Below are 25,230 nucleotides of genomic sequence, written 5' to 3'. Positions count from 1 at the left end.
AAAAACCTTTCTTCCCAAGGGAAATATTCCGCAGCCTGGTACAATCAATGGTACTAAGCCACCTAGATTACTGCAATGCAATTAATGTCGGATGCAAAGAACAAATCATTAAGAAACTCCAAACTGCCCAAAACACAGCGGCTAGACTCATATTTGGAAATACGAAAGCGCCAAACCCCTAAGAGAAAAACTACACTGGCTCCCACTTAAAGAACGTATTACATTCAAAATGTGCACCCTGGCTCATAAAATTATTCACGGTGAGGCCCCAGCCTATATGTCAGACCTCATAGACCTACCTACCAGGAACACAAAAAGATCAGCACGCACGTTCCTGAATCTCCACTACCCCAGTTACAAAGGACTGAAATATAAATCAGTATATGCATCCAGTTTCTCATACATAAGCACCCAACTATGGAATGCACTACCAAACGCCATAAAAACAATGCACGACCTAACAAAGTTCTGAAAATCCCAAAAAACCAACCTGTTCAAAAAGACATACCACAATGATCCAACCCAAATACCAGACAACGAAATGTATACCGGAACTGGACAAAACCGAACTATCAACACTTGAATACCTCATCTACGCTATCCCTAATGAATCTTTAACGCCATTCCACTTTATTTTTCATTCGGAAATGAACTCTTTATACCTGACTTTAATCTAATCTGTCGCCTACGAACTTTAATGCAAGACCACTTTGTATTTCTCACTCCGGAAATGGCGATTACCATTACGGCATAATGTAAGCCACACTGAGCCTGCAAATAGGTGGGAAAATGTGGGATACAAATGCGACAAATAAATAAATATATACACACTATATTATTAAAAAAAAAAACTAGAACTGATTAGAAAAAGGAACTCCAGCTAATACAAATATGAAGGTATCATTTCAGTAGTGATTTTTTTATTAATGCACTTTTATTTCTTATCAAAACCTAACCAGCATCCCGTTGATAGCATAGTAGGATGCTCTTTATCTTAGGAGAGAGATATGCATAGGTTAAAAGTAACTTGGCCAGGCCAGGAGGGCAGATTTTTCGTTGTCACTTCTTCCTCAGTCCAGATGTGCCCGTGCACTGCTGCAGCTGCTTTCTCTGGCACACATGGACGTCCACACGTTTCCCAGGCAGGCTGCTGAACACGGCTCCCTTTTCTCCATGGCAACTTAGCCCTAGTGCTTTGAGCAGAGAGAGAGAGGGCAGACTCAGTTTTCTTTTGCTGAACGCGGCTTTATCCGTGGAGCAGGGATCCTCGGCAACATCCAAGTGGCACCAGCTCACAGCGGTTTGAGGAAATGGGGCATATTCCGTTTGGCCAGTCGTCCCGGGAGGTACAGTAAGGTTTCTTCCCAGCATGTTTCCTGATGAGAGAAGAAACAGGGTTTGCCCCGTGCTTGCTAAAGATTAATCGTGCAGGGTTGTGGTGGGTTTGCATTCCTGAAGTCCAGTGAGGTGGGGGGGGGGGGGGGGGGGGGGTAGGGAATCCGAAAGAATAACACTGGAAATAATTGCACAATGTGTGTTTTATTTGGAAAAATAAATGTTGCTGGATTTTTCGGGGGAAAAATTAGCTGCTCCAGTCTCGGGCTTGGAGCTTGTCACGTTTAATCTTCCAGGACTGTTTATAGGATTATAATTATTGACTCTTACAGTAGGTAAAAAGGAAATGAACAGTAGTACGTATTTGTTTAAATCTAAGGCCGTTTTAAGATTGATTTTTTTTTTCCTAAACTGGTAAGAAGTAATATTTTGCTAGGAGATTAGTTTGATTTCCTTTGGAGGAAACGATGTTTTTGTCTGTTTAAACATGTGCAGCTGCTGAAACAGTTGCTTATATGGAGAATGAAAATGAAACCTTGTTGAGTATTTATACCTAGTATTTTGTCTCTCTTCTCCCTCAGGCATTTTGTAGATGTCTATATTTACTATGACTTTGAAGATTCCCCTTGTCTTTCATTATTTGAACATTTCTATTCCGGGAATATCCCAGCTCAGAGAGAGGTTTAAAATTCCACATTGGTAAGCCTTACTAAAGCCCTGCCCTGGCCATGTCGAGTGAGTCCCTTCCCTTTGCTCGCACTGTTTTCTTCAACACATCCTCTGGGTACTTCAGCAGGGTGGCAGATCCTCTCTAGTTTTAGATAGGTGTGTAGAATAGCACTGGATTTGTAGATCAGATACATTTGTTTGATTTTTTTTTTTTAAATTTATATACCACCTTCTTGGGAGCTTTAGGGATGTTAGAGTTTGCCCCTCTCCACAGCTTCGGTTAAATCCCAGTCGATTTAATAAAAGTGGGTAGGTTATCTCATTCACCACTGTTCAAACCTTGCCCTTCCAATCACCCAGTCCTCACCAGCATGTGGCATGTCATGATAAAGCAGTGGTTGTGTCTGGAATGAGTGGCACCTGAGCCGAAGATACAGGATGTACCACGTTGACATGTGCAAACAGTTTTTGACTTTTTCTGCAAGATCCATCTAGTTCTTGATATGCTCCAATCAGTGTTACTTCAATCTCTTATTTCTCATACCTGAATGTAACTCCCCTTGAATTACTACTGAAAAGGTGAAGTAAATCCTGAACACATTTTTGAGTTCTGCTGCTCTGACTTATTGGGTATGAAATTTTGTTTGTGTGTTTGGTTTTTAGTGCTCCGTTGGGTAATATGTTACTTCCTGCTTGTGGTTCCCCATATCTAGTGCATAGTGATCTGGGTTTGGGAAGACTTGCCCGTGTCTTTGCCTTTATGATGTGAAATTCTTACTCCTTTTTACCCAAGGCTGGGGGAGGGGGGGGAGGGGAACAGTCTCCAACAGAAGTGATTTCTAAGCTAACATTGTGTGTATGTGTCTTCAATATGATATTTGACAGTCCTGGCTTCTCAGCAGAACTGCACCCCTGATTTAACCCATCTGTCTGACCTTTGATATGTTTTATGCACAAATAGGATACTGCCGCTGTTATTTAAAACAAATATTATTTCACCAACTGAAGTAGCCAAAAACATTCAATGGTTGCTATTCGTATTATATAAATGGAGGAAAAAGCCTCTGTATTCCCGTTTCAGAACATAATCGCATCTGTTAAACCGGGGTGGAATATTCATTGTTTAAAAAAACCTCCAATTGAAACTTTAATAAACAAAAAGTCACATCAAACGAACACTTATCTTTAGTGTCGCCAATGTAGTTGCAATTTGGTTTCACTCTTGTACGCCCGACGGGGTCCCGTTTCGCCATCGCAGGCTTTGTCAAGGGAACGACCTCATGCTACAGATTCAATTGGAGGTTTTTTAGCCAATGAAGATTCCACCCCGGTTTAACAGATGCGATTATGTTCTGAAACGGGAATACAGAGGCTTTTTCCTCCATTTATATAATACGAATATTTTTTTTTTGTTACATTTGTACCCCGCGCTTTCCCACTCATGGCAGGCTCAATGCGGTAGGCAATGGAGGGTTAAGTGATTTGCCCAGAGTCACAAGGAGCTGCCTGTGCCGGGAATCGAACTCAGTTCCCCAGGACCAAAGTCCACCACCCTAACCACTAGGCCACTCCTCCACTCTAGCAACCGTTGAATGTTTTTGGCCACATGGCAAAACCCAAATCATGGTAACACTCCATGCTACAAATCCCAGGGCAAGCAGTTGCTGCCCCATGTCTGTCTCAATAGCAGAGTATTTGCTTAAGCAATCATACATTCATGACCCCCCCTCCCCCCCCTGTTCATGTCTCCTAAAGTCTTGGAGTGGAGGAGTAGCCTAGTGGAAACCTGGGAAGCCAGCAGTCAGATCCCCCTTCACTTTGGTCAAGTCACTTTCACTTTCCGTTGCTTCAGGTACCAACTTAAGACTGTAGGTGCTCATGGAAGAATTACCAAAGCCACCTGAATTTGTAATTTTCCTTGAGCTTAGATATGAAAATGCAAATGATTCGAAATAAAAGTCCAAATGCTTACAGGCTCCACCTACAATTTAAGAGCAGGAGGGGCTTCTAGTCAAGTTTCAAGTTTAGTAGTATTTGATATATCGCCTAGTGGAAATCCTTCTGATCAACATTACAGTAAATTCAAGAGAGGAAGGAGAATAGAAAATATAATGTTTATGAAGGGAAAGGAAAGATAGATAGTAATGATCATGTAAGATCAGTCTGGCAAACACATCCCCAAAGGCAGCAAAGGAGTGGAGGAGTGGAGGAGTGGCCTAGTGGTTAGGGTGGTGGACTTTGGTCCTGAGGAACTGAGTTGGATTCCCACTTCAGGCACAGGCAGCTCCTTGTGACTCTGGGCAAGTCACTTAACCCTCCATTGCCCCATGTAAGCCGCATTGAGCCTGCCATGAGTGGGAAAGCGCAGGGTACAAATGTAACAAAAATAAAATAGATACTATTGGAGATTCTACATGGAATGTTGCTACTATTGGAGATTCTACATGGAATGTTGCTATTCCACTAGCAACATTCCATGTAGAAGGCTGCGCAGGCTTCTGTTTCTGTGAGTCTGACGTCCTGCACGTACGTGCAGGACGTCAGACTCACAGAAGCAGAAGCCTGCGCGGCCACATTGGTGATCCATGTAGAATCTCAAATAGCAGCAACAGTGGAGGAGTGGCCTAGTGGTTAGGGTGGTGGACTTTGGTCCTGGGGAACTGAGGAACTGAGTTCAATTCCCACTTCAGGCACAGGCTGGGCAAGTCACTTAACCCTCCATTGCCCATGTAAGCCGCATTGAGCCTGCCATGAGTGGGAAAGCGTGGGGTACAAATGTAATAAAAAAATAAAAAGGAGGGAGGTGATAGAGGTATATTATTCTTAATAATAAAACTTGTTTGACGACCTTTTATTGGCTTGTAAGTGCCTCAATCAAACTGCTGCCATACACAGAGCAAGCCCCAGCAGCTTTTCTGGTTTGATTTAGAGTAGAGAGCTGCACGGGAACGGGTTAGCGGGACTCCCGGGCCATGGGAATCCCCTCTAGGTCCACAGGACTCCTGCAGAGATCCCCTCCAGGTCCGCGGGGATGGACGCAGGTCCTGCGAGGTTCCCGTGAAAGTGTAGTGCCAGGCCAGCCTACCTATCCTTTCCTTCTGACTTGGCAATTATAGCACTAAAAAAATGAATGGATATGGTTAATAGCATTGAAATCCCCATAAGCACTGAGAGGGGAAGTTATCAACATGGGCTACTGTTAAGTTGAGTTATTTTAGCACAGAGGATGGGTGAGGATGGAGAAGATTCCAGCGGGGATGGGCAGGGACAGGTAAAATTTCGGTCCCTGTGCAACTCTCTACTTTAGAGCAGCACACACACCAACTAGTCAAGTTTTCAGGATACCCACAATGAATATGCATGAATTAGATTTGCATACAATGGAGGCAAATTTATCTCAAACATATTCATTATGGATATCTTGAAAACCAGACTGGCTTGGTGTGTCCCGAGGACTGTGGAGAATCCCTGATTTGGAGAGATGAACTGGAGAGGGTGGAGGCAGGCAGGCAGTGAGAGGAGATGGGTCTGGGGAAGGTCTGGAGTCATATCGATGGGAAGAGGATGTCTGCTGCTAGGAAGGCAGGCTGTCTGCAGATTACTGGTAATTATATTTCTGATTTAAAGGTTCTGCCAGCCCCTGGCCTCCCTTAATTAAAATCAAGTCTCCCACATCTGTTAGGAGTTCACTGTGACAGACTTTGCAGGCATGCGGGCTCCCTCTTGTCTCTGGATCCCAGGCATGTGTTTCATTTTTGCCTGTGTATTAATTCTGCATTGCAAATGATGTTTTCGGTCTGCTGAGGTTTTGTAACTTGCTTTGATTTAGGAGGCCTATTTAGTAAGTATTTTCTCCTGATTTGTATCTATGGTGAAACTGTTTCGTAAGTAGGGCCTTCAGTTTTATTAGAAACTTAAAATTTGACACTAGAGAAAGGAAAATTGGGATGAAAGTGCCATTTAGGAATAATTTTTGCTGTGCTTGTTACGCTGTGTTTGCATTTTGAAGGATGATCTTATACCGTACCAAGGATGATTTGTTAAAGTTCAGGGGAAAAAACATTGTTCCTTCAAATAGGCCTCAAGGTGAAAAATTAGGTATAAGTTGAGAAGTCCTCCACCACTTAGCTAATGACACACTTCCCCTGATCTAGGTTGATGTATATTTATTTTATTTATTTATTGCATTTGTATCCCACATTTTCCCTCCTATTTGTAGGCTCAATGCATATAATGCATATGACCACATATATCTGGAAGCTATGATACTAGCTCCCTCAATATTTCGTTTTACTTGTCTAAAGGAGCATTTCCTGATGTATTGTTCAAGTGTTCATGGGGTTACTACTTATCATTTCTATAGCACTACTAGGCATACACAGTGCTGTACACTGAACATGTAAGAGACTATCCTTGCTGACAGAGCTTATAATCAAATAAAGACAGATAACAGGAGAAATAAAGGATAAGGAATTACTTAAGGTGGGAATTATAAAACAGACATGGGTACTCAACAAGTGAATACGAGTTAGGAGTTATAAAAGCAGCCTCAAAAAAGTAGGCTTTTTGGCTTAGATTTGAAGACAGCCAGAGCTGGAGTTTGACGTACTGATTCAGGAAGTCTGTTCCAGGCGTACGGTGCAGCAAGATGAAAAGGAACGGAGTGTGGAGTTGGCAGTGGAGGAGATGGGTTCAGTATAGGACTGCTCACATCTTGACTTTTTCCTCGTAATCAGCACTATTCTGGAATCAGTTGCTGTTAGTCTGTCTGAGACTTTGGTTCTATCTGCTGTTCATCCAATTTTTGTAGATTACAATTGATATAGGAAGATGTTGACTTGCAGAAGTGATTTTTATTGTGTATAATTATCCTTGGAATGCCTGGTTAATGAACTTCTTCTAATCCATCTAGAACTTTCCAGGCTAAGGTAGGATATATGTATTTGCATTTGTGTTTGTAACAGCTGACCTTTTCAACTCAGGTGAGTGGGAAAAAATAAACATTTTGCCCCGGATTCTATATTGGGCGACCGGAGTTGTAAGCGCAAATCAGGTGGTATTCTGATTTGCACGCGCAACATCTTAGCAAGCCAGTCAGCGCCAGCAATTGCTACTTAACAAGCAATTATTGACACTAATTGGCATTAATTAGAATTTATGTGCACAACTTGCTAAGCATATTCCGTAAAGTGATGCACATAAATTCAAAGACTCGGAACCAAAAAAGAGGTGCGTCCATGGGCGTTGAATGAGCAGTTTAGTGGGTGGTTCAAAAATCTGTATGCGCTGTTATAGAATACACCCAGGTCACGTCTAACTTAGTCACAGGCATTTACACCAAGTTTTACTTGGCGTAAATACCCACCACTAAATTTAGTCAAGTGAGACTGCCACTAGGCATATTCTATAAGCCGCACCTAACTTTAGGTGTAGTTTATAGAATACGCCTAGGCATATTTTTTTTTCGGTGCTGTATATAGAATCTAACCCTTTGTATGTGATGGGGTGGGGGAAGGGGAAGTTTGTTGTAGATGCAATTGGGTGAGCAAATCAACGTTGTGAAAAGATACAGTTTACATTAAACAGTTTAATCCGTTTGGTTGTTTAGGGAGAGATTAAGATATTAAGGAGAAGAGGAGGAACTTTGGGTGATTAGAGGCAAATTATAGAGTGAATGTGGTTTTTAATCTTTAAATGTAACAAATTTAAAGCTGTATTCTCAACTTGCCGTGTCCAAATGTTAGGATGGTTTGGATCCTATACTGGCAGAAATGCTGATTTACATATCTAAATAGGTTCTTATAAAACAGGGGTGGGCAGTGTGTAAGCAAATTGAGCTGATGCATATTCATTGGGGAAATCTGAAAACCCAACCTGGCGAGGGCCGAGTTTGGACACCCCTGGTTTATAGAATACTTGGTGCCTAGGTGTGCTAAGTAATGCACATAATTAATAGTATTTGGTAAATTATGTGTGTAACTGGGAGACATGCCCTTGGCCTGCCCATACACTGCTCACATGTAAATATAGGACTAGATTCTATAAGTGACATTGATAAATTGTTGCTGAAAACTTTAAGCGCTGAGTGCTATTCTATGAAGGATCTGCACTCTTTATAGAGTAGCGCTAAGCTCATAAATAGCGACTAACTTATATGGTAGGGAAGCCCTGCCTAGCGTATCCCAGCTTGCACTGAGCAAGGTGCCACCATTTTAGAGGTGGTGCTGGAAGAGGAGGGAGTGCTACTTCCTTCTCCGTCGAACAACAAGGTACGTGAGAGGGGACTGCTAGACTACCAGGGCGGGTGTGGGGTGGGGTTAGGTTTGGCTACTGAGCCACCAGGGATTTTTTTGGGGGGTGTTGTGGTGGGCTAGAGATCCACCGGCCCTCCTGCCCACCGTGTCGCTGTCCAAGGGGGGTGTGGGGGCTTACACCAGGACCTTGCTTTTGGAGTGTCCAGGGATCTGGTGACAGCCCGGCCTAACTGACTTTGGACTGGGGGTGGAGGGCGGGAACAGAGGGAGCCTTAACCCTAATGATAGCTCTGAAGCTGGCGCAGGGTTAAGGTACTATTCCGCCCCTACGATCAGAGCGCTTTTCTCAGACCATAGGGGTGGAACATTATAGAGCTCATTTAAATCTAATTTAAATGAGCTCTGCACTATTGCCTGGTGTGGGCGCTGTTTCCTACGCCACACCCCTCTGATCATTGGTGAGACGGTAAATGCGGGTGCTAGTCTGGCTCTAATGGCTTCTAGCACTATTACTACTACTAATCATTTCTATAGCGCTACTAGATGTACACTTTTTAAATATATATATATATATATATATATATATATATATATGCAGGTACTTTCTCTGTCCCTAGAGGGTTCACAATCTTTTTTTTTTTTTTTTTTTTGGTACCTGGGGCAATGGAGGGTTAAGTGAGTTGCCCAGAATCACAAGGAGCTGCAGTGGGAATCGAACTCAGTTCCCCAGGATCAAAGTCCACTGCACTAACCACTAGGCTACTCCTCCAGTAGCAACATTCCATGTAGAAGCCTGCCCTTGCAGATCAGCAATGCAGCTGCGCAGGCTTCTCTTTCTGTGAGTCTGACGTCCTGCACCTACGTGCAGGACGTCAGACTCACAGAAACAGAAGCCTGCGCGGCCGTGGGCAGTCTTCTACATGGAATGTTGCTAGTGGAATAGCAACATTCCATATAGAATCTCAAACAGTAGCAACAGAATCTCAATAGCAGCAACATTCCATGTAGAATCTCAAATAGGGAAAGGGAAATGGGACTTGATATACCGCCTTTCTGAGGTTTTTGCAACTACATTCAAAGTGGTTTACATATATTCAGGTACTTATTTTGTACCAGGGGCAATGGAGGGTTAAGTGACTTGCCCACAGTCACAAGGAGCTGCAGTGGGAATTGAATCCAGTTCCCCAGGTTCACTAACCACTGTGCTACTCCCCCTCTAGCACCCGCATTAACTCTTGATCATCGGGCCCTAAGTGCATATAATCAAAACCAATGGAAAACATGATTTTGTTGTTGTTGTTGTTTTTGTTTAGTTATTTCACATAATTCTCTAACTTCCTTTTCAGCTTTTTTAAGTAAGAATGGGGAAATTTGTTATTTGTTCTGAGGGAAGAGTTGGCATTGCAGAGCAGTAGACCTGGAAACTTTGGTGGAGTCGAGTCCTGTATAAAATTGATCGTATATGAAGAAGGCTGTTTCAGTGTGTGTGGAAATGCCCGTCATTAACCCCTAAATTGTGTCAAAATCCCAAAAATCAGATATTTTCCCACCTATCTACTCATTTGCCATTTCCTCTCACAGGGCTAGGGCTGGGGCAGTCCTTGGGACCACCAGAGATTTTCATGCACTACCTCCATTTTATGCAAATCTATCTCATGCATATTCATTTTGGATATCCTGAAAACCTGACTGGCTGGTTGTGTCCTGAGGATTGGGTTGAGAACCTCTTGGCTAAGGTAACTGAAGCATGCTGCTGTACCACATTAGTGTGCTCTAATGCCATTAGCATATAAATAGGTTCCATTGTATAAAACAGGACCTAAGGGTAAACCCGCCATCCTAGCATCTGTGTTTGCTACCGCCTCATGATCAGAGCCCCTGAGCATGTGAAACAACGCACTCATGGGCTCTGAATGCAACTAGCATGCAAATGCATGCTAAACCTATTCCTTCCCAATGATCAACAACCAGCGCAATTGGCTCGCTGGCCATGGCAAACCCTATGCCAGCTTGGAACTGGCATTAGGGTTTGCAGACCATTGGGGAGGAATGGTGTCCAGCATGCATTTGCATGCTAGCAGGCCCCCATTCCCCCCCAATGCAGCAGCCCCCCTAATAGGAACCCCGCCCCCCCCCCCCCCTCCGACACAGGTTCAGGGGGTCTGGAGATCTGCACTTCTACCCTATGATCAGAGAGAACAGCGTGCTTAAATTTGCATGTTATCTCTGATCATAGGGGCACTAAAGCCCTGCGCTGTTCCAGTGCTATTTTTAGAGCGCTGTTTGGAACACCACAGGGCTTTCAATCTTCTGCCCTTTAGTGCATTGTTTCCCAAGTCAGGTCCTGGATATCCACAATGGATATGCATGAAAGAGATTTGCATATAATGGAGGCAGTGTATGTAAATCAAGTTCATGCATATACATTGTGGATACCCTGGAAACTTGACTGGCGAGGGGTACTCCTGGACTGGACTTTGGAAACACTGAATTAGTGCATACTTAGCTTGCAATAACTTGTAGTGGCTTTTGTTAGTAATTATAGCCCAGAGGTTCCCAAACTGTAGGTCAGGACCTCAAATGGGGTCACAATCTAGGTGGGCTCTCCATAAGTACATCATTATTCTCCACCTCTGGGTGGGAGTTAACACAGTTTTATTTGGCCACAGTCATAGGGTCACAGGCCCAAAAAGATTGTGAAGCCTTGATCTAGCCCTTTGTGTTGCGGAAGTATTTGCAGGAAAAATTCCTCCTATTTCCAAGGAAACCGGTTCTTGGTTTCCATCATGCCGAGGGTTCCAGAACTCTGACAGCTGTGTGTTCTCTCTCTCTTTTTTTTTTTTTTTTCTTAATCAGCAGACCTGTCTCCTTGCGTGGTATCCTAGATCTGTTGGTTCTGGCAGACATGGAGGAGTAGCCTAATGGTGCAGCGGCCTGAGAACAAGGAGAACCGGGTTTGAGCCCTACTGCAGCTCCTTGTGACTCTGGGCAAGTCACAGTGCAACTTAGCATAAGAACAGTACTGGGTAGACTTCTACGGTCTGTGCCCTGAGAAAGGCAGGGGCAAATCAAACTCTGGCATACATATAAAGTAACACATACCATGTAAAATGAGTTTATCTTGTTGGGCAGACTGGATGGACTGTACAGGTCTTTATCTGCCGTCATTTATTTATTTGTTGCATTTGTATCCCACCTATTTGCAGGCTCAATGTGGCTTACATTATGCTGTAATGGCGATCGCCATTTCCGGAATGAGAAATACAAAGTGGTATTGCATTAAAGGTCATAAGCGACAGAGTAAATTAAGCAGTCAAGTATAGAGAGTTCATTTCCGGAATGAGAAACAACACTTTATTGCGTTAAAGTTCATTAGTGACAAAGTAAATGAAGGAGTCGGGTATAGAGAGTTCGGTTTTGTCCCGTTACTATGTTAACCCTCCATTGCCCCAGGTACAAAAATAAATATAATATGTAAACCACTTTGATTGTAACCACAGTAAGGCGGTATATCAAGTCTCCTCCCCATCTCCTTTCTCGTGGCTCCAGCTCAAATTTCAGTGATAGCTACTCCTTTGGGTTTCATGCTCAATTAGAACTGGGTTGTTTGGCAGCAATGCCATGAATCTTCATTTGCAAATACTTGGGATTTATAGACAGTCCTAAGGCTATGTAATATGTCCACGTTCATTCTCTGTGCAATGCCATAGAGGTGCTGGTTGATCCCTGGCTTTCTTTTTGTTCCTTAACCGTTTTAAGGTTCGGTGTATCTTTCTTCCTTCCTTGAATTATGTTACTATTTTTGCCGCCTCCATCTCCCCTTGGAGGCTGTTCCATGCATCTAACCCCATTTTGCAGAAAGATCTAATGTTACTGCTTAACCCACTTCCCTTTTTCAGCCTCAAATCATGACCTTATGTTGTATGGGAGAACCACAAATGTATTAATAGAGGGGAAACCCTGCACAAGTGATATAAATCTGTGTTGTCACTTGCTCGTAACCTTTATCTTGTCTGTGCTACCCTTATCCGTCCTGTCTGTATGTCCTGATTTAGATTGTAAGCTCTCTAGAGCAGGGACTGTCTTTTCTTCATGTTCAATTGTGAAGCGCTGCGTAGGACTGGTAGCGCTATAGAAATGATTTATAGTAGTAGTAGGACTGTCTTTCTAGTTACTCAACTGCAAGGAACTGGGCCTCTTGTGTGCTTAGTTACACTTGGGTAGAAAATGTAAGATAAACCCCACCATTTTAATCTCAACAGATGCAAGCCTTATAGCAGGCAAAGGTGGAGGAAAATTGGAGGAGTAGCCTAATATTTAGAGCAGTGGGCTGAGAATCAGGGAAGCCAAATTTGGATGTTTGTTTATGTTTATTTTCTTTTTTTTTCTAACTTTTATATTTACTGATTTTTTTTTCCAATTTTTGCAGAAGCAATAAGGCATTATGGAAATAAAATAATACATAGGAACAATATACATTTATATTAAATATACTACATTGTGAAAGAGAAGTTTTACTTTATCTACAAGAGCTATAGATTGACAGCCCTGCATTTTGGCAAGTATAACTGTTACAAGAAATGATTTATTTTGGGGAAAATAGCTCTAGAGCAACTCGCTACTATTTATAATTTAAGAACAGATGCTGTATTTATAAGTTTTAGGATATTAATTTCTCCACCAATCACCAAAGGTGATAATTGCAATAAATTAAATAAATTAAGTATCAGAACACAAAGAGACCGTCAAAAAGGTTGATTTAATATACAATTGCACACGAGAGGTAGGTTTTAAGAGATCTTTACAGGTAATCTGTGCATAAAATAGAACAAAGTAGCAGGCAGGTTAACTTACAAGTCCTTGTTACAAGCATGCTGTGGTCCAGCTGATTGATGAGCACATGTTGAGGAGCAAGGCATCAGCGGACCCCAAAGAGAGCAGCAGGTCCCAAGAGGAGGAGGCAGTTGATGAGAATCTGAGTTGCTGGCAGTTGATGAGAATCTGACTCTTGGGAAACAGCTTGTCCTTTTATATCTTGCAAGCTGCAGGAGGATATGCCATGTGGATCTTTGTCCTGGTTTCCACACGACCCTTGGGCATTTGCAAAGCATTGTGGTATCTTGGTCTCATGTCTGCACATGACCCCTGAGTTGGTCTCATGTCTTATGACATCACGAGACTTACAGTCTGGATTTTGCTGGCAAATGTCTTTTGATGTCCTGTTCAGTCTCTGGGGCAGATACACATTACAAGTCCTTCCTTTCTGCACATGTCTGGAAGCTGATGGGAGGGGCAGGTATACCTTTGACAAGCAAATGTCCTGTTTATGCTTCCTCTGAGTTCTTTGTTTTATTCAGGTGCCCACCTTAGTCCATCTTTTGTTAGGTGGGAGGGCAGAGGAAGCTCTTTTGTGTTTAAGTGTTTGTAGTTCCCTGCTCTCAGAAGTTCCCAGAAAAAGGAATGGAGAGAGAAGGGCTTGAAATGAAACTATTCTCTCTGCTGCCGTGTCAAATATATATTTTTAAAAGATACACAAATATATTGGTGTATATATAATCCAGCAAATATGCTACATATTTCAGTAATAAACTGATATATCAACCTATCAAAAGGAGTTTAATTATTAAATCATATAAAGAGATGGTGTGAAGGTGTCCCTTTGGATTGATGAATAATATTAACAAAATGAACCTCAAACCTCCTAGCAGGGAATCATACAAAATTATTGCTAAACCCCTGCTTCAATAGGAGTAAAGTACTATCATAGGTTCTATTTAAGAGAGTCAAGAGAGAAAAAAACCCCAACGTAAAAACTCATGAAACATGAGAAAACCGATGGGATAAAAAACTCAATTCCTCTCTTAAAAATTCATTTTCAATCTTAAATACAAATGGACACCAATCATCAAGCCACCCTAAAAACTGACAATAGCCAGTAAAGGACTGTCTAAAGAGAACCCTCAGAGCAAGGGTACACCCTGAGATACCCTAAGGTACTATTTGTTGTATAGTAAAGAAAAACAATGGTAAGTATAAAAAACTTTTAACATTTTAAACCATCTTGAAACCTTACTTATACACTCTACAACAATTAGAAACCCACTCAGGCTTAACCCCAGATATATCAAATGTGGAATACTTAGCTTCAACCAGGTATAACACCCTCGGGAAAAAGACTATAACCAAATATTCCACGCTAAGGGACTCCGGAGTCCTGTGAAGTTGCTGCAGCGGCAAAAAAAACGCCAGCCCCTCCGCCAACCTCGTGGCTGCCTCAGGAAGAGCGCTACAAAACCATCTAGATAAACCAAATTAACACTGAAAACTAAATCGTCAGCTATATGGAACCTCAAAGTCTAGAATCTTACCTGCCACTCTGTGCAGAATTTGTAGTTTTCCTCCTCCATACCTTTATTTAGGATTGGTTTAAGTCCCCTTAGAAGCTTTATGTAATTGAAATGTTAGTGTAAAAGATGTCATTCACTTTCTGAAGTGTACAGGCAGGCTAGTGGAATAATATTTATTTTCAGATGTACAGACTTAGGTTTTTTTTGTGCTCTTTTCGGCATCGTGTTAGCCTTTTCATTCATAATCATCGCATCCCAGTTCTTTTCTCCAACTTTAAGAAGTGTGGCCACCAGGTGCATTTCTGCATTGGCACTAGCTGTATCCAACCAGGAATGCAACCTGGGTCTCTAGCACTGAGCCACCTGCGGTTGGTAGCTTTTTACCACCCAAATACTTTGCAGAGGCTGCTTGTTCCTGCACAAGGCTTTGTTAGGTTTAAATAGTTCCTAGATAATGAGATTGGATAGCAGAGGCGGGGCTGGAGGTTGGGAGGCGGGGATAGTGCGGGGCAGACTTATACGGTCTGTGCCAGAGCCAGTGGTGGGAGGCAGGACTGGCGGTTGCGAGGCGGGGATAGGTCTGTGCCAGAGCAGGTGGTGGGAGGTGGGGATAGTGCTGGGGAGACTTATACGGTCTATGCCAGAGCCGGTGGTGGGAGGCAGGGATAGTGCTGGGCAGACTTATATGGTCTATGCCAGAGCCGATGGTTGGGAGGCGGGGCTGGTGGTTGGGAGGCGGGGATAGTGCTGGGCAGACTTACACGGTCTGTGCCCTGAAGAGCACAGGTACAAATCAAGGTAGGGTATACACAAAAAGTAGCACATATGAGTTATCTTGTTGGGCAGACTGGATGGACCGTGCAAGTCTTTTTCTGCTGTCATCTACTATGTTACTATGATTGTACTTACCACGGTGTGCTGAATGTGCGGGTTACTTCCTTCATGCTTTTGTTTAGGACTGTATCTGCTGCTTTATGCAGGTTACAACCTTCTGTCTTTTTTTGTTTGTTTGTTTGATTTTTTAATGTGAAAGTCATTGGGTAAAAACCCCTGCATACCTTGCTGGAGTTGATCAGCCTGGAGCAATCTCATCTCTGACAGTGCCCAAGCACAGAGCCATGAGTGAGCAGAGACCCAGCAAGGGGTAGAATTGTTCATCTTATCACAGAGGTGAGATGCTGGCAGGGCTGGTGTCAGACATTCAGGGGCCCAGGGCAGAAACCGGGGAGGGGGCCTAAAAGCTAGCCTTCAGCCTATGCCTCCTTTAGCTTGAGGCAGGTTTGGGGCCCCCTGTGCTATAGGGACCCAGGGCAATTGCCCTGTTTGCCACCCCCTAACGCTGGCCCTGGATGCTGGGTTCAGGGGTCTGGGTTCATATATAGTGGAGTAGAGGAGTGGCCTAGTGGTTAGAGCACCGGTCTTGCAATCCAGAGGTGGCTGGTTCAAATCCCACTGCTGCGCCTTGTGATCTTGGGCAAATCACTTAACCCTCCATTGCCTCAGGTACAAACTTAAGATTGTGAGCCCTCATGGGACAGAGAAATAGCCAGAGTACCTGAATGTAACTCACCTTGAGCTACTACTGAAAAAGGTGTGAGCAAAATATAAATGAATAAATTTATGGAATGTTGCTGCTATTGAAGGTTCTGCATGGAATGTTGCCACTTTTTGAGATTCTGGAATGTTGCTACTATTTGAGATTCTAGATGGAATGTTGCTAGTTGAGGAGTGGCCTAGTTAGAGCATCAGTCTTGCAATCCAGAGGTGGCCAGTTCAAATCCCACTGCTGCTCCTTGTGATCTTGGGCAAGTCACTTAACCCTCCATTGCCTCAGGTACAAACTTAGATTGTGAGCCCTCCTGGGACAGAGAAATATCCAGAGTACCTGAATGTAACTCACCTTGAGCTACTACTGAAAAAGGTGTGAGCAAAATCTAAATAAATAAATAGCCTATGACCTGTTTTTTTGTGTCTGAAGGCCCTGGGTGACTCACTCCCTCCCTTCCAATGCAGCTTTTTATCTGTCTTTCTGCTGGCCTCACAAGAAGCAGAGGAGCTGAAAGTCTTGCCCTGCAGCATGGTGAGTCACATCTTTTATGGCAGTTCACTCCTGTGCACTAATCCTTCCAGTTGCCACACCAGACTTTTAAAGGTCCCTGGTGGTTCATGTTCCTCTTCTTCCCACCTTAACCTTCTCTCCCCAAAGCACACAAGTGGTTGAATGCCTTAAATGTTTGAGCTAATAAAGCTGCAGCCATTTATTGTTATCCCTGACCCAGCCAAGCCCTCACCTCACCTCTATTTTGAAGATATGGGGGGGGGGGGGGGGGGGGGAGGGGTGGCACAGCTGCCTACTTTACTACCTAGTGTAGCGTAACCCACCTTGAAGTACTAAGAAAGGCATGAGCTAAATCTAAATAGGTCCTTTGATAAGGGAGATCTGTATCCTACAGTAGTATTAGGGCTGTAGTAACTAGAGCAGAGGCTCTCAGTCCAGTCCTCGGGACACACCCAGCTAATCAAGTTTTCAAGATATCCACAATGAATATGCATGGATTTACCCGGACATGTCCGGGCAACCGGGCGGGTTTTGCCAATCTGCCCGTTTGTCCGGATTTCTGGACAAACGGACAGGCTGGCGGGCGGGCCATCCTAGGACGGCCCACCCGCCAGCTTGCCTGTTTGTCCAGAAATCCAGACAAACGGGCAGATTGCTAGCCTCCCCTCCCCTTAGTTACTACTGCCCTGGTGGTCTAGTGACCTCTTCCACCTTCGGGGCAGGAAAGAGCCCCCTCTTTCCTGCCCGGAGCGCTGCCCTGCATGCATCCCTCCTGTTCCTGATCTCAGCGCCGATTCAAAATTGCTGCCGAGATTTGAAGTGACATGGCGAGACTTCAACTCTCGGTGGCCATTTTGATTCAGCGCTGAGATCAGCAACAGGAAGGATGCATGCAGGGCAGCGCTCCAGGCAGGAAAGAGGGGGCTCTTTCCTGCCCCGAAGGTGGAAGAGGTCACTAGACCACCAGGGCAGTAGTAAGGTAAGGGGAGGAGGGTGACGGGGAGGGGGGTGATGGGGGGAGGGGAAAATGTGACAGGGGCGGAGCGAGGGCATGAAAGGGGCGGGGCAGGTTGTGTGGTGGGGCGAGGCATGTGTCCTCCTTTTTGGGGGACAGAATATGGTAACCCTATATGCATGAGACAAGTTTGCATGCAGATCTATCTCATACATGTTCATTGGGGCATCCTGAAAACCAGACCACCTGGGTGCGTCCTAAGTACTGAGTTCAGAACCACTGAGCTAGAGTATTATGAATACTTCATAACTGAATTCACAAATGGTTTTTCTAAGAGCAAAAAAAAAGGTTGTGGTGATAGTTTCCAGTGATGAGGGTCGTTTTTAGAAAGCTTTTTTCACATGTCGAGCCAGATTCACAAGCAGTAAAGAGCTTTTATAACATTGTGCAGTCACATATGAATACAAAAATCGGGCATACAGAAAGAGTGATGTACATGTAGGCATTCCTGGGTTGTGCAGAGCAGAGATGGTATTGATATATGCATCTATTTTGTAAAATACATGGGCATCCATAAAGTATAAGTGCACATTTATAGCAGCTACATAGTTTGTAACCTTTAGATTGTAAGCTCTCTTGAGCAGGGACTGTCCTTCCCCATGTTTAAACTTGTACAGCGCTGCGTAACCCTGGCAGCGCTATAGAAATGCTAAGTAGTAGTAGTAGTAGCTTCAGAGCAGGGCATATGTGTGCTATTGGGGCTAGTTCTGGGAGCCTGTGCTGTAAAGGCACTTTTAGGACTTTTCACAGTGCCAGCACAGCTGAGCAGTATTTCCAGAAAGCTTTAAAAAGAGTTATGAATTGGATTTGCATTGAGTGCTTTCTGCACGTTTTTGTTGATATTGATAATTTGTGTATATATATGTATATTTGTATAACTTTATTGATTTGTAGTTGTTTTTGTTATACACTATTATTTTGTAAGACATCTTCAGACACAAAAAATGGACCATATGCTATCACTGTAAACTGCTTTCAAACGAATTTGTGTTACTTGGTATATCAATCAATAAATCAAATCAAATACCCTGTTAGTAAATGACCTGTATTCTTTGTCCTGTGGTCTTGCATTATATTGCTCTTTGCAAATATTCTGCCTTTTTGCTTCCGATTTCTTCATTCTGTAGATGGCCAAGATGTTAGTTCATCCTGGTGGTGACGGGTTTTCTCCTCTTCCTAAGAATTTTATCTGCCACTAGATGTTCCTCTGTTTTTCCTATGTCGTATATTCTTGCTGGTGTAACGTCTGTTACGTCTGTTCTTTTCTTTATTGTTGGTAAAAATGCCAGGAAATAATCCTGAGGCTAAAAATAAACACAAAATGAGTCTCAAATGAGAAACACGATGTGTAGTTTGTGGCTGTTAGGGCGCTGACCACAGGACGTATCACGTAGGCTGAAGGAAACATTTCCATTTCCAAGACTTGGGTCAGTGCAGGAGAAGGCAGCACATTTATTTTAATATATTTGCTTTACCAAATAGCTTAATGGTGCCCTTAGGCTTCAAGACAGTGTAATGGAGTATGGACAATTATCTCAGTCTATTAAAGGCATTAACCAGCCTGCTTGATAGCTCAAAATCTTGTTTCCCTTGTTCAGAGTATGCAGCAGTCTCTTCAGTCAGCTTGGTTTGTAGGGTATGTTTCTGTGCTTGTAATGTCAGAAAGGGCGTCACTAGTTTAGCTGTAAAATTGCTGGCCTCTGAAATAGGTTTTGGGGGGGGGAGGGGTGTCTTTTTTTTTTTTTTTTTTTTTTTTTTATTGGCTATTTTTTTCCAGTTGTTTGCCAGGTCACATATTCCTGGTATAAAGAAGGCATTTGATGAGCTTCCTGTCGGTGGAGATTTTATGGGTCGGCAATTGAAAATGATTTATCCATATGACTGCTGCTATACAGGTAGATCCCTCATCTATTCATTTTTAGCAGTACTGCACAAGTATTGCTGCTGAACGTTCTCATTAGCCATCTTAGCAGTTCCCGTATTGTGCAGGAGTGTGAATCAAGAGCGGCGTGAGCATGTTCCATCCGGATCTATAGATAATGGCAATGATGCAGCTGCTATCCATGAAGCGAAGTGGCATAAGTGAAGACATCCTTTTTGGTATTCTAACTTAAACCAGTTTTGGAGCCATATCTTTCTAAAGATTGAAGAAGACTTGAAGTGGTCCAGAGGAAGGGAACAAAAATGATATGGGGCTGGCGGCCAAAGATGTATTTGGAAGACCTGAATATGTATACCCTAGAGGAGAGGAGGGACAGGGAAAATATGATACAGACGTTTAAATACTTGAAAGGTATCCTATATAATAAAAAGCACCTCCAACGTTCTGAAGCTGACTCCGTGGCACTGTGGCAGTGTAGGGTTCGTAAGTCTGTAGTTCAGCGTTTCATTGGCTCTCACTGTCAACGAAAAACCAATCAGACAGAACGGAACTTGGAGGAGGGAAGTGGAGTGAATTGAATCATTAACAAACAATCATATACAGGGAGGTACGAACATCACTTTGTCACTCACACACACACACACACACACACACTCAATCACTCTGTGTATCTCCCTCTTACACTGTCTGTAAAACACACTGTCACTCTGAGGCATATTTTCAAAGCACTTAGCCTTCTAAAGTTCCATAGGTTTCTATGGAACTTTGGAAGGCTAAGTGCTTTGAAAATATGCCTCTCTGTCTCTCACATGGGCAACTGTATGTTGCATTCTCAGGAGTAAGGAGCTCTTCTGATGTGATTGTTAAACTGATTGAAGGGCCTGAACAAGGAAAACTTTTACCACATTGTAACACAGTTTACACAAAAAATATTGAATATAAAGAAATCTTACACATGTAAACAGCAATTATATTCAGAATACAACCGTGGAAACATTAATGGCAGGAACTCATTACATTGCTAGCGCCCGTTTCATTGCATTAAGAAACGGGCCTTTTTTACTAGTTAATATAGAAACAAAGATTTTCCAGGGAAGGGAAACTGGTAAAACTAGAGGACTTGAATTGAGGTTGCGGGGTGGTAGACATAGGAGTAACGTCAGAAATTGTTTTTTTTCACGGAGAGGGTGGTTGATGCCTGGAATTCCCTCCTGAGGGGGAGGTGGTGGAGAAAAAAAAGCTGTGGCAGAATTCAAGGCATGGGATGAACACAGAGGATCTCTAATTTAGAAAATTGATAATATAAAAAAAACAAAACTTAAAGGGTTGCATATGTGTTTGCATGTCAGGTGGTTCTTAGATGGTAACTCTGGCTCTATTAACTAAGGCCAGTGCTGGGCTGGCTTGTAAAGTCTGAGTCCCGTTTGTAGGATGGGTTGGAGAGAGCTTTGACGGAAACTCCAGCAATTTGGAACGTGAGGACATTACTGGGCAAATTTTACTGTCTTTGTCCCGCAAATGACAAAACGGATTTGGATAGGCTGGAGCGAGCTTTGACGGTACTTGGAACATAAGAACAGAGCCAGGCAGACCTCTGTGGTCTGTCCCAGAAACACCAAAGAAGGACCATGATCAAGTATATAATATCACGTTCATTATTGATTTAAGCTTGAATTGATAATGAATGTGACTGTTATCTGCTGTCAGTATGCTACTATGTAACTATTTATTGATTGATTGATTTTATTCAGCATCACCGACTGTATATATAGCAGCATTGATTTAAACAAGAGAGTTTAAAACGCCACAGCCAGTGTTAAAAAAAAAAAAGGCTGGCTGCAAGAATTTAAGTGATCTGATTATGTTTATAATTAATCTAGAGAGATCAAATAGCCCACAAGAGCCTGGTATTAGAGTTAAAATTACTAGACAACCAAATGTTTAAGGGGTAAATCTTTTTACTAAATTGGATTTTCTGTGATTGGGGATCAGAGTTTTTAGTTAACCCTGAGGTGGAAAATGATCTGACATTACAATTGACTTCCAGATGTTGCTTTAAAAAAAAATAATCTCTACAGTCTTATTGAATATAATGACCCCACTTGGAGACTGAGCATTATTGCCAAGTCAGAGTCTGCAGTCACCCTGCTGTTTGTGTTTGCTGGTTGGAGAGCTCTTGAGCAAGCCATTTTCCTCTTCAAGGATTTATTGGGAAGTGAGAGTTGAGCCTTTCGTCATTACAATTTCCTCTCTCAAAAGGCTGTGTTTATATAATACATCTATAGACTCACACGCACGATTCTTTTACAGGTTTACCATTTCTTATGATCTGGGAAATACGAAAGCACATTGTCGCAGGAAGGGCAGAGAAATCCTGCGTAGGAACAGAAGAAATGGATGCACAACAATCTTCTCCATATTTACAAAATGAGAAGTTTCTTTACACCCCACTCCATGATACTGTCTTTATTTCTACCTGTTGACCCAACTTGGCAGAGCCCAGGAATGTAGCCTGGTGGAAGTTTATTCAGTATAGTGGAATGGAGATCTGATTGGTATGAGCTGCTTATTTGAGCTGCCCCAATATCCTACAAAGAGATTGCCAAATCTGTAATGGTGATGACCATTTTCCTGGGATCTGTAGGGTAGATATCTGATGGGTACTGATTGCAGTCATTTTCTGCAGAAATGTTCCTAAGTAACTGAAGGTTTTCCGTTGTAAAGCTGTGCCACCCATGGAGTGGAAATTCTGCTCATCCAAGTACTGCTGTGACTCCCTTTAGATAGGAGGCCCTTAGGAGGACAAAAAAAGCTTTCAGAAGAAGAAGTGTAACCCTCTGGGGTCCAATTCATGAGGACAATATATAGATTGCTGGCACATAAAAGCTAGCCTGGAGCTGTTAACTGATTCTTCACTGCTTAACCTTATGTCAGGAGCAGCTTATGTGCAGAACACTCTAATGCACCCAGCCAATCCAGGCCCCAAGAACCTGGCAAAAACCCAAAATTTAATAATGATCAATGGACTTTTCCTTCAGGAATCTGTCCAGACCCCCTTTAAACTCAGCAAGGCCAGTTGCCGTCACTACCTTCTCCGGCAATGAGTTCCAGAGTCTAACTACGCGCTGAGTAAAGAAAAACGTTCTCCAATTTGTTTTAAACCTACCACATTCTAATTTCATCTTGTGCCCCCTGGTTCTATTATTGTTAGAAAGTGTAAACAAACACTTCACATCAGTCCGCTCTACCCCGCTCATTATTTTGTAGGCCTCTATCATATCACCCCTCAGCCGCCTTTTCTCTAGGCTAAAGAGTCCTAGCTGTCTTAACCTCTCCTCATAGGGTAGTCGTCCCATCCCTTTTATCATTTTCATTGCCCTTCTCTGCACCTTCTCCAATTCCTTTATATCTTTTTTGAGATGAGGCGACCAGAACTGAACACAATACTCCAGGTGCGGTCGCACCATGGAGCGATATCATGGCATTATAACATCCTCATGTTTGTTTTCCATCCCTTTTCTAATTCTGTTCGCCTTCTTAGCCGCTGCAGCACATTGAGCTGAAGATTTCAACGTCCTATCCACAATGACTCCCAGATCCCTTTCTTGGTCTGTAACTCCTAAAGCGGAACCTCGTTGATGGACCTTTGGTCTTTTCCCAGCATGGCGGTGCTTATGTGAGCCGAGGAAGTGTTTAGTGAAATATGTTCTTGTCCAATTATTTATTTATTTACGTATTTGGATTTTGCTCACACCTTTTTCAGTAGTAGCTCAAGGTGAGTTACATTCAGGTACACTGGATATTTCTGTGTCCCAGGAGGGCTCACAATCTAAGTTTGTACCTGAGGCAATGGAGGGTTTGGGGTTTTTTTTTGTTTTGTTACATTTGTACCCCACGCTTTCCCACTCATAGCAGGTTCAATGTGGCTTACATATTATATACAGGTACTTATTTGTACTTGGGGCAATGGAGGGTTAAGTGACTTGCCCAGAGTCACAAGGAGCTGCCTGTGCCTGCAGTGGGAATCGAACCCAGTTCCTCAGGACCAAAGTCCACCACCCTAACCACTAGGCCACTCCTCCACTCCCTGGAGTGAATCACATGAGATGTTACTGCTGGATATAAGACTTAATGCTCAGCTGTCCTCCCAAGTGTGCTCAGTTGGGTTCTACGTTTCTTGCAGAATTTGAATCTCATCTATACGTGGTGCGTGAGTGGACCTTGCCTTCATAAGAGCCCAGCCTTTTTTGTTGTTTGAGGATACGGAGGTGTGAAGTTCACCTTCCTGTTGTTGGGTTTGTTTGATGTTTTTTTTTTGTGTATACATGGCTGCATGGAGTGTGTATTACTTAACAAGGAATACAAAAGTATTAACTCTACCCTAGAACAGCACTACTGTCAGCCAAAAGCACTCCACTTCTTTTGACCATCATGGTTTGCATCTCATACAGTCTTTAAGTACCTGGACAGCGTGCCTAAGCAACACAAGAAATCTTTGTTGGCCTTGAGGACGAGAGGAATGGTTTCTCCTACCCTAACATCATTGCTGCCCCGTAGCCATCGGAGTTCACCCCATTAGTGGCAGCTGATTTCCCACTATGGTACGTACGCCTGTGTACAGTGAGTCTCCATTAGCCAGCAGATCTGAAGAAGAGTCAGCTGTGACACAGAATGCCACGTTATGATAGGAGACATGGGCCTGGCCAGAAACTTAAGAAAAAAAAAAAAAAGCAAGAAATGCACCAGTAGCGAAAAAAATGTAATATAGAACTGTTTTGGGGTTTGTTTGTTTTTTAGAGTAACGTAGTAGTAACATGGCAGATAAATGGAAATGGCACTTGATATACCGCCTTTCTGAGGTTTTTTGCAACTACATTCAAAGCTGTTTACTTATATTCAGGTACTTATTTTGTACCAGGGGCAATGGAGGGTTAAGTGACTTGCCCAGAGTCACAAGGAGCTGCAGTGGGAATTGAACCCAGTTCCCTTGGATTAAGGTCCGCTGCACTAACCACTAGGCTACTCCTCCACTAGCAACATTCCAGGTGGAAGCCTGCCCTTGCAGATCAGCAATGCGGCCGCGCAGGCTTCTGTTTCTGTGAGTCTGATGTCCTGCGCAGCCGCGTTGCTGATCTGCAAGGGCAGGCTTCTACATGGAATATTGCTAGTGGAATAGCAACATTTCATGTAGAATCTCAAATAGGGAAAGGGAAATGGGACTTGATATACCGCCTTTCTGAGGTTTTTTGCAACTACATTCAAAGCTGTTTATATATATTCAGGTACTTATTTTGTACCAGGGGCAATGGAGGGTTAAGTGACTTGCCCAGAGTCACAAGGAACTGCAGTGGCAATCGAACACAGTTCCCCAGGATCAAAGTCCACTGCACTAACCACTAGGCTACTCCTCCACTAAAATGGCCCATCCAGTCTGCCCACTAAGGTGGTTAGAGTTGTAACTTCAGATCCATGCAGGTTGCCTCATGGTTATCTTCTTTGTCAATTTAGATAAATATATATGTATACTAGTATAAAAGGCCCGTTTCGGTAGGCAATGAAACGGGCGCTAGCAAGGTAATCACCCCCTGCAGCGTCCTTCCTGTCTTCCCTGCCCCCCCCCCTGCAGTCACCCATCTGGTCTCAGGACCCCCTCCCCACCAACCCTCCTC

The 25,230-nt window shown here is 43.2% G+C and overlaps 1 protein-coding gene across 4 annotated transcripts in view; it reads left to right on the top strand.

Moving 5' to 3' along the window:
- The window catches only part of PITPNM2 (phosphatidylinositol transfer protein membrane associated 2), a 432,451-nt gene that overhangs the window by 117,855 nt on the left and 289,366 nt on the right, over positions 1 to 25,230 (top strand). Inside the window, exon 1 of one of the 4 annotated variants that reach the window (XM_030220214.1) lies at positions 861 to 1,346. The exons of the other annotated variants lie outside the window; for them this stretch is intronic. The gene's annotated coding sequence lies outside the window, so the exon portion shown is untranslated. Of the gene's footprint in view, positions 1 to 860; positions 1,347 to 25,230 lie in introns of those variants that run through there. 4 annotated transcript variants of the gene reach the window in all.

This window comes from Microcaecilia unicolor, chromosome 11, assembly GCF_901765095.1.
Source record: "Microcaecilia unicolor chromosome 11, aMicUni1.1, whole genome shotgun sequence".
In the NCBI taxonomy this organism is placed as follows: domain Eukaryota; kingdom Metazoa; phylum Chordata; class Amphibia; order Gymnophiona; family Siphonopidae; genus Microcaecilia; species Microcaecilia unicolor.
Note: the sequence above shows the minus strand (reverse complement) of the source record. Positions and strands in the feature narration are given on the sequence as shown.